This window comes from Sapajus apella, unplaced genomic scaffold (genome assembly GCF_009761245.1).
Source record: "Sapajus apella isolate SASKATOON/1434 unplaced genomic scaffold, GSC_monkey_1.0 scaffold29, whole genome shotgun sequence".
In the NCBI taxonomy this organism is placed as follows: domain Eukaryota; kingdom Metazoa; phylum Chordata; class Mammalia; order Primates; family Cebidae; genus Sapajus; species Sapajus apella.
The window spans coordinates 19,786,235-19,796,436 of record NW_022436969.1 but is presented as its reverse complement, the minus strand read 5'-3'; positions in this window follow the sequence as shown (position 1 = coordinate 19,796,436).

Genomic DNA, 10,202 nt, shown 5'->3' with positions numbered 1-10,202 from the left:
GGGATTGCTTGAACCCAGGAGTGTGAGGCTATAGTAAAGGAAAATCACTCCTGTGAATAGCCACTGCACTCTAGCCTGGGCAACATAGTGAGAACTCATCTCTGAAAATAATTAATAAATTAAACTGAAAACAAAAGGAAACAAGAAACCCACTGGTCTAAATAACCTTGTTCTATAAATATGAGTGGTGTATAGGTATAGTTCTACCACAACTTTCAGACAAAGATTTGGTGGGTTATTTCATTTTTAAAATCAAAGTAAATTAACTCCCAAGTACCCACTCTCTAGAGATTATTGAAATAAATATTGGTCAGCATGGTGGTTCTCTCCTCTCACCTTCTTGGGGTCCTGAAACAGTCACAGGGTCTCATGGAATATGGACTTGTGGGGACAGCCTTTAGTCTTTGGATCTGATTTCTCTTCTTTTTGAGAGACAGGGCCTCCCTCTGTTGCCCATGCTGGAGTGCAGTGGCATGGTCATAGCTCACTGCAGCCTTGAACTCCTGGGTTCAAACGATCCTCCCACCTCAGCCTCTTGAGCAGCTGGAACTCTGTGCCACCATGCCTGGCTAATTTTTAAATTCTTTTGTAAGGGCCGGGCGCGGTGGCTCAAGCCTGTAATCCCAGCACTTTGGGAGGCCGAGGCGGGTGGATCACGAGGTCAAGAGATCAAGACCATCCTGGTCAACATGGTGAAACCCCATCTCTACTAAAAATACAAAAAATTAGCTGGGCATGGTGGCGTGTGCCTGTAATCCCAGCGACTCAGGAGGCTGAGGCAGGAGAATTGCCTGAACCCAGGAGACGGAGGTTGCGGTGAGCCGAGATCGCGCCATTGCACTCCAGCCTGGGTAGCAAGAGCGAAACTCCGTCCCAAAAAAAAAAAAAAAAAAAAAAAAATTCTTTTGTAATGAGGGTGGGGTGGGGGTCTCACCATGTTGTCCAGGCTGGTCTTGAACTTCTGGCCTTAAGCAATCCTCCTGCCTCAGCTTCCCAAAGCTCTAGGATTACAGGTGTGTGTCTGGATAGATCTGGTTTCTTGTGGGTTTTAAGAGCTAGAGGACAGCACTACACCCATAACAAGCTGGCCCAGACAGGCTTGCTAAGGTGGGACCCGGACCCAGGACACAGCCCCCTAGGTGTAGAATGCAGGCCAGTCCCTGAAGTACTGCTCCCACATGGGGTCTGCAGGGCAGAGCTCCCTCCTTTCCTGGGATTCACTCTTTACTCCCTTCCAGAACTAGGAGAATTTTCTTCTAAGCTACTCTTATTTGCCAAGCAAGTGCGAGAGCGCTTCTCCCTCATCCAGGCCTGTGACTTACTGCTTCTTATCTCTGCCCTGCAGCCCTGGAAGCCCCAGTCTCCTGGGATCAAATCCTTATGTGCCTTGAATGCCATAGCCAGAGAATAGATGGTTCATGGGCCTATTGTTTCACCTGGATGTGCCATGGAAAGTACAGTCAGCACCCCTGGCTGTCTTCCATAATCAGAGTGGTGAAAAAGGGATCCCTGGTGGGGCACAGTGGCTCATGCCTGTAATCCTAGCACTTTGGGAGGCTCAGGTGAGCAGATCACTTAAGGTCAGGAATTTGAGACCAGCCTGGGCAACATGGTGAAATGAAATCCCATCTCTACTAAAAAAATTTTTTAAAAATTAGCTAGGCACGGTAGTGCATACCTGTAATCCCAGTTACTCTGGAGGCTGAGGCAGGAGAATTGCTTGAATCCGGGAGGTGAAGATTGCAGTGAGCCAAGATGATGCCATTGCACTCCAGCCTGGGTGGTAGAGTTAGACTCCGTCTCAATAAGAAAAGGATCACTGAATGGAGTCACATTCGACCCCACTGCAGAGAACATGCATTTTCCTCCATCCATGTGTTAGAATTAACTATGTTTAGTTTTGAACTCATGTGCTTGAGAAAAAGCAAGGTGTGAGCTTAAAGAGTAAGTAGATGTAGTGATTTCCCCTCCATCTCTGTATTTATACTTTCAAGAAAGTTGAAAATTAAAAAACTTTCATTCAACCCTTTCCTCTATTTTCCAGACCTCTCTTGCCCACTGCATATACCTGACTAATAGCCCCATTCTGGAGGTGTGCACGGCAGAGTGATGTTAGTACCATCTCCCCCAGAATTCACAAGGGGTTTTGGGATGCATGGACCAATTTACAAAATGTGTACTCATGTGAGAATTGGGAGCTTAGTAATTGGCCACAAGTTTGCCCTTGGCCTAAGCTACAAATACCCCAATATCAAGATAGACTTGGATGGTGAAAATGGTGACAATGAAGTGTTTAGCTTTCTATGCCTTCTGTACTTTATGTTTACAGTTTATAAAGTGGAAATTTTCTGTCCTAGTTCTTCTTTCCTTTTTTCTTTTTCTTTTCTTTTTTTTTTTTTTTTTGAGATATAATCTTGCTCTGTTGCCCAGGCTGGAGTGCAGTGGCACGATCTTGGCTCACTACAACCTCTGCCTCTTAGGTTCAAGTGATTCTCCTGCCTCAGTCTCCAGAATAGCCAGAATTACAGGCATGTGCTACCATGCCCGGCTAATTTTTGTATTTTTAATAGAAATGGGGTTTCACCATGTTGGCCAGGCTGGTCTTGAACTCCTGACCTCAAGTGATCCACCCTCCTTGGCCCAGAGTTTGGGATAATAGACATGAGCTTCTCTTTTCTTTATATGAATTCCATGATTGCAATCATTTGTGTCTTTATCTAAATTAATATACCTGGAAAATTCTACTAAAGTTATGTTCCTTTATGCTTTTATAATGATACCCTGTGTATATCTTTATTGATGTAATTATAATATGATTTTGTTAAATCTATCGATCAATGAGTGGGTATGTGCCAACTTAATTTCATAATCAAATTGCTTAAAATAAATAATAATAATATCTTATAAGCAGATAGAGGTAAAAGATACATTGCATACAGAATAACAAAGACAAGAATGACAACCAACTAATTTTTCATCAGTAAAACCTACAAGCCAGAGTTGGAGCACCATTTAGCTGGATTCTGTAAATGGAACTGGAGAGTAGAGAGAAATCATCGATTTACATTTATGTTGCTTACCGTGAATTTTTTTGCTATCATCTTATTCTGGGTATCTCATTTACTATGTTTCCCCCCAACCCCTCCCTGACTTTCGTTGACTTGATTGGGTTTTTCATTATTTTCCTTTACCTACCTGCATTAATCTGTTATCATGCTGCTAATAAAGACATTTTTATTCTTTATTCTTTATTCTTAATTACCCTGAGACTGGGTAATTTATAAAGGAAAGAGTTCCAATGGACTCACAGTTCCACATGGCTGAGGTTGGGGGGTGCCAATCATGGCAGAAGACCAAGAAAGAGTAAAGGGATGTCTTGCCTGGTGGCAGGCAAAGACAGCTTGTGCAGGAGAACTACCCTTTATAAAACTATCAGATCCAGTGAGACTTATTCTCTACCATGAGAACAGCACTGGAAAGACCCACCCCCATGATTCAGGTACCTCCCACTTGGTCCCTCCCATGACACATGGGAATTATGGGAGATACAGTTCAAGATGAGATTTGGATGAGGACGTAGCCAAACCATATCACTATCCCCATTATCGAATTAACAAATTATCTATTTGATGTTCTCAATTTTTAACACAGATATTTACTTAGATTTTAAGGTCACTTAATATTTCTGTCCTTCACCTTAACCGTATAAAGAGCTTAGAACTTTTCAAAATCAACCTTTTATCTCCTGTGTTATCATTTTCTGGTACTTTAATTCTTGTTTTTAACCCCCGATCCCCACCTCATTATTCAGTACTATTATTATTTACAGCAAATGCTCATTTAGATTTAGCAATGTATTTACCATATGCTTCTTGCATACCACTCAAAGTAATTCTTCCTGTAGTACATTTTAAATCTGTTGTTTCAGGGAAGTTTGAATAGTAAACTTGCTTGTCTGAAAACATTTTTATTTTGCTTTCAATCTTGAATGAGAGTGTAATTGGGTCTAGAATTCTAGAGGGACAATTATTGTTTTTCTCAGAACTTTGAAATATCATTTCATTGTCATTTGATTTCTGTTGTTGAAAAGTCTTCTCTAGTATATTGCCATTCTTTGACAAATAACCTGGTAGCTTTTAAGACGTTTTTCTTTTGTTTTTGTTGATTTGCTCTTTCATTACAATGTGTTTAGATGTGATTTTGTTTTTGTTTTTCCTGCTCAGGTCCTGATATGTTTCTTTAATCTGAGGACAATTTCCTTCTCCCGTTTAGGAAAATTTTCGGCCTTTACATTTCTCTCTCTCTCTCTCTGTCTCCCTCTCTGTCTTTGAGACAGGGTCTCACTCTGTAATTTAGGCTGGAGTGCAGTGGCACGATCATGGCTTACTGCATCCGCAATCTCCTGGGCTCAAGTGATCCTCCTACCTCAGTCACACTAGTAGCTGGTTCTACAAGCACGTGCCACTGTGCCTGGGTAATTAAAAAAAAAAATTCAGTAAAGGCGAGGTCTTGCTGTGTTGCCCAGACTGTTCTCAAACTCCTGGTCTCAAACAGTCCACCTGCCTTGGCCTTCCGAAGTGTTGGAATTACAGGCATGAGACACTGCACCCAGCCAAGCCTGTGCATTCCAAATCCTTCTTTCCCTCTTCTATATTTTTCTGGTGTTTCTTTTTTTAATTGTTAATATGCATATATTGGTATTTCTTATTCTATCCTTCATGTATCTTATAGCCTTTCTTTGCTATTTTCATCTAGATGTTACAGACTCGTTTTTAGATTTGTATTTCAATTCACAAAGTTTCTATTCAGTTGGGTCTAGTGTACTGTTTTCCCATTGACTGCATTTTTAATTTCAATAACTGTATTTTTTATTTTTACAATTTATATTTAATTGCCTTTAAAATATTCCTTTCCCATATTACTTTGTGCTTATAATTTCTACACTTTCTTTCATGTCTAAATATTTTAAAGAAACATTTTATAATGTTTCATCTTATTGCATTACCTTTAGTTTTGAGGAGTTCAATTCCCATTTGTTATTCCTTGTGGCTCTCCCTTTCTTCATGAGGTCTAGAAATTTTTCTTGTGAATTCACCTTCAGTGAGGGTACCCAGGCTGCCACGTATCCCAGGATGCCTTAGTTTGCTAGGGCTGTTATAACAAAATACCATGGAATGGGTGGCTTAAACAAAAGACATTGCTTTTTCTTTTTTTGGAAACAGTCTCACTTTGTCACCCAGGCTGAGTACAGTGGTGTGATCGTAGCTCACTGCAACCCCGAACTCCAGGGCTCAAGTGATCCTCCCAGCTCAGCCTACCCAGTAGCTGAAACTACAGGCTCACACCACCACACTTGGCTAATTTTTTTTTTTTTTTTGAGACGGAGTTTCGCTCTTGTTACCCAGGCTATAGTGCAACGGCACAATCTCGGCTCACCGCAACCTCCGCCTCCTGGGTTCAGGCAATTCTCCTGCCTCAGCCTCCTGAGTAGCTGGGATTACAGGCACGCACCACCATGCCCAGCTAATTTTTTGTATTTTTAGCAGAGACGGGGTTTCACCATTTTGACCAGGATGGTCTCGATCTCTTGACCTCGTGATCCACCCGCCTCGGCCTCCCAAAGTGCTGGGATTACAGGCGTGAGCCACCGCGTCCGGCCTTGGCTAATTTTTTGTATTTTTAGTAGAGACGGTTTCGCCACGCTGTCCAGGTTAGTCTGGAACTCCTGAGCTCAAACAATCTGCCTACCTTGGCTTCCCAAAGTGCTGGGATTATAGATGTAATTACAATTAATAAAAGATGTTTATTTTCTCACAGTTATGGAGGCTGCGAAGCCCAAGATCAAGGTGCTGGTTGCTTTTTCCTGTGGCCTCTGTCCTGGGCTTGCAGACGGCTGCCTTTTTGCTACGTGCTTACATGGCTTTTCCTTGGTGTGCACACAACCCTGGCATTTCTTCCTTTATAAGGACACCAGTCATTACGATCTTGTTTAACTCAAATTACCTTCATAAAGGCCCTGCCTCTAAATACAATCATCTTGGAGGTTAAGGCTTCAACATATGAATTTTGAGGGGATACAAAATAGTTCATAGCAGGGGTAAAGAAATATCTATAGGACAGTTTTGCATGTGCCTCCGCTGTGTTTCTAGTGGTTTCAGCCATTCCAGAGAAATTTTTATATTAATTTCTGAGCTTGGGGGTTTTCCTCACCATACCCAACTTGTAAATTCAGGCCTCACATCTCCATTTTGATTTATTGTGGATGGCTCTTTTTTTCCCAGGGACCAGAATAGACAGCAATTTTCTTGTTCTTCCTCGGGCAATTGGGAAGTTTTTCAACTCATAGGTTCATGAAAGGAATGGAATTTGAGACTCGATGTTATGCAAGAGCCTCCCTTCCCATGGCCCTGAGCCTAACTCTCCTGTCTCAGTCCACGTGTTAAAACTCCAACTCCCAGCCGATAAGATCTTCATCTGGGGATGGTCCCCTGTGGGCCATGCTGTTTCAGCTCTTAATTTTCTCTCTGGCTTTGTTCTTTTGTTATTTTGGATCCCTTTCCTAAAACTTGTAAGCTGGAATCTGCACTTAAATCTATTTTTAAGGGGTTCTATTTTATCCTGAATTTTATACGACTAGAGAAAGTTTGTGGGAGAGGGCAATAAATCTCTTCCATGTCTATATAGTACGTTATATTGACCAAAATTTATTCGGGAAAGCTTGTCTGTCTTCAATGGTCCCAGGCAGCAGTCTTTCGGTGTCAAAGCTCATGTCCTCTATGGGAATTCCCACTATTTTCTTGCTTCCTGAGCGACAGCTTTAAATCTTAGCTTATACGGCAGAAATTATTGCTAGATGCACAGTTAGGTTCTTCACGGCGATAATGTTACTTCTATCCCCTGTCCTCCTTGGAGGATTTATCAGGTTCTTTCCTGCTCTTGCCTTCCCTCGGGAAATAGTTTTTTTGTTTTTTTACATCAATTATGTTAAAACTACAAACTCAACAAAAATAACTGCCACCAGGGGAAAAGATTTTATTTTCTCTATGGTCATTAAAATGTGGCTGGTCATGTTCCTGGGGGGAAAAAGGCGTGAAAAAGATAGCAAAACCTGGGTGTTCTGCCCGAGATATTTTTGTAGGTCAAAAGAGTCCTGAAATCTTTCGGTTAAGCATAGCTCCAGTGGGCATCGCAACAGTCACTGCCAGCAAGACTCCTCAAGCTCACATTTCCCTTCTTTTCCAGCAGAGTCTCAGTGAGGCCTCCTGGGAGCTCTATGCTGACAGCACCAAAGAGTTGATGGTGATGGAAAGGCAGCCCTCAATGGGATTCACATAATAGAGACTTCACAATAGAGGAAGCGATAACAATAATTACAAAAATGGGGGAAAATGCAAAGAGCTAATGGATTTTTGAGCTCTATTTTCAACAATACAGGTAGAATTATGTTTTTAGAAATTTGATTCTATGCAATGTAAAGGTCTCTTGCTGATTTCAATTTGGGGTCTCCTGTAGTTTTTCTGTCTAATCAATTCCTTCTGAAGGAAAAAAAAATAAAAGATGACATTTCCCCCTCTGCAAATTACTTAACCTGGAAAGGTTTCACTTAGAAGCTAAGAAATGTTCTGTTGCTTAATTACTTACCATGACAAACATCCTTTCCTTTAAATGGAAACCGATTGGACAATAACTTCTTCAGAGGCATCCTGATTGTAGTTAAAAGTGATAAAAATGCTGCAGATGAACTTAAATATGAATATGGACTGTTAATTAATGAATGTTAATTAATGAATATTAATCTGGATGCTTAAGTTTTATTCTTAGGTCAGCTGTTTGCGTAATAGAACTGGAGAGAATGACTGCTCTCCATTGTCCTGAGTCATCTCTAAATCAACCTGTGCTGTTCAACAACCCTGCCACAGAATGACGATAAGGTTAATGAGTGCTTTTGATGACAAGGATCAATGGCCAAAGTCCTAGTTCTATCTCAGATCTCCCATGTCACCTTAATTACCCTCTCCAAGTTTATTTGCTTGTCTTTAAAGAGTATGACCAAAAAATATGAGGCAAACACATTCCAACTCAAAGAGCTAATGGCAGAAAAAACATCAGCACCAAACAAGATTAAAGAGGCAGAATTCACTAGGAGCTGAAAGCACCCAACATCAACAGATGCAGAGGAACCGTTGAAGTGGATTAGTGGCTGTGAGGTTTAGGGGGCTAGGCACTAATCTGGGATTCTAGTAAGTAGGGCTGCAACTGAAAGATAATACATGTTTTGCCCTATACTAGTTAAAATACTTTTAAGCAGCACAAATAAAGAGGCATATGCAAAATGAGGGCATCCAACCATCTGTTACCATTCCTGATCACCTGAACACAACCTTCCTTTCAGCTCCCTTGAAACTAGGCAGTCCTGCAGACTGCAAACAGATGTGAGGCTGGGGAAAAGAAGAAAGCAAAGAAGGCATGCTTTCTAGAGCGGTCTGGATACATTTGTGCACATATAATAAATATTTTTGGCAACTTCTGTATGAGACACATTAATACTGTGCTTCATTTTCCTGGAAGAGGGAGTACAAATATGATATTGGTCTGGATATACTTTATCTACTTTTGCCCAAAAGTCACTTACTCATTTACTGTTCTACTTCATCTATCCATTGAGTCAATCTTTACTGAACACCTATTATATACCATGTTCCATTCTAGTTGCTGGGGAGGCAGATACAGATGTAAAAGATATTCAAATAAAATGCTGTGAAGAGAAAGAAAAAAGATAAAGGGGATAGCAAGTGACATGTCCCTTGGTAAGAAAGTGGCTTTTATATATAGATATTGGATTTGCATAATAGCTGATAGGGAAAGACTGTGTGTTTTTAAATGATACTGAAGTTTTTCTATTTTTATTCCAACAATCATTCTATGAAAGAACCAGTTTCACCTATGAAAAAACATAATACATTATTTTCAAGAGTAACACATTTATGTGTGGAGGTATATAGATATTATATCAATTGTATATGGATATTATATCAATTATAAATTAAGCAATTAGTTTTGAAGATGTCACAGGTTAGGTAGGTATTCTAGAAACAGATGCCAGGTTGAAATTTGATGGGCACTGGGTTTGTTAGAGATCAGCATCTATGGAAAAGAGGTGAAGGAAGCAGGGTATCTCTACGGGAGTGGTTGAACTACAATTGCAGATCAGTGCTGCTACACTGTGGAGAGCTCAAGAGTGTCAGTAGCTTGTCAGAGTGGGCCCATGGTGGGCTGAGATGGCTGGACCTTTATCCCCTACAACAACTGGTCAATGGATGTGGGTCACACCAGGAAGAGCATACTCTTGGGCAAGGCATCTCTCTGCAACTGAGCCAAGAGACAGCTGGCACAAATCTTCCTTGAAAGGGTTGTACATCTTCACATCCTCCATGTAAGGATATCTACTGGCAAACTAGGAGAAATACTTGTAACATAGTAACTGGCAAAGATATAAGATGCTTAAAAGCCAAATAGACTTTAGGAATCAATGGACAAAAAAAATTAAAACTACAACTTAACATATATATACACACAGCACTTGATCAAGAAATTCACAAAACAGATAATATGTGAAAAATGTTCAACCTCACTGAGCTTTAAAACTATATAAACCAGAGTAGTAAAACAATAAGATACCATTTTCTATCAGAAAGAATAAAGAAAAAATGTAGCACTTAACCAGAGGAAGGACTGAGGACATGAGCACTCTTATGCAACTACCCGTGGGAGTGTAAATTGGCATAACATTTCAGGAAAGCAATTTTGTAATCTACATGAAAAGCCTTAAACTCTGCATGCCTGATAAGCCAGCTGTATTAGTTATCTATTACTGTGTAACAAATTAACCAAAGCTTAGTTGGTTAAAACAAAAGCATGTGTTATTTCACGGTTTCTGTGGAGTTTGAGAATAGCTTAGCTAGGTTATCCTAGTTGAGGGTCTCTCATGAGGTTGTGGTTGAGCAGTCAGCTGGGGCTACAGTCATCTGAAGGCTTGATAGGGGTGGGAGATCTGCTTCCATGATGGCGCACTCATGGTTATGGCAAGGGGCCTCAGTTCCTTGATGGCTATTGGCAGGAGGATGCTGTTTAGGACCCCTCCCTAGGGCCACTTGAGCATCACTGAGACAAGGTAGCTGACTTCCTTTAGACAAGTGATCAAA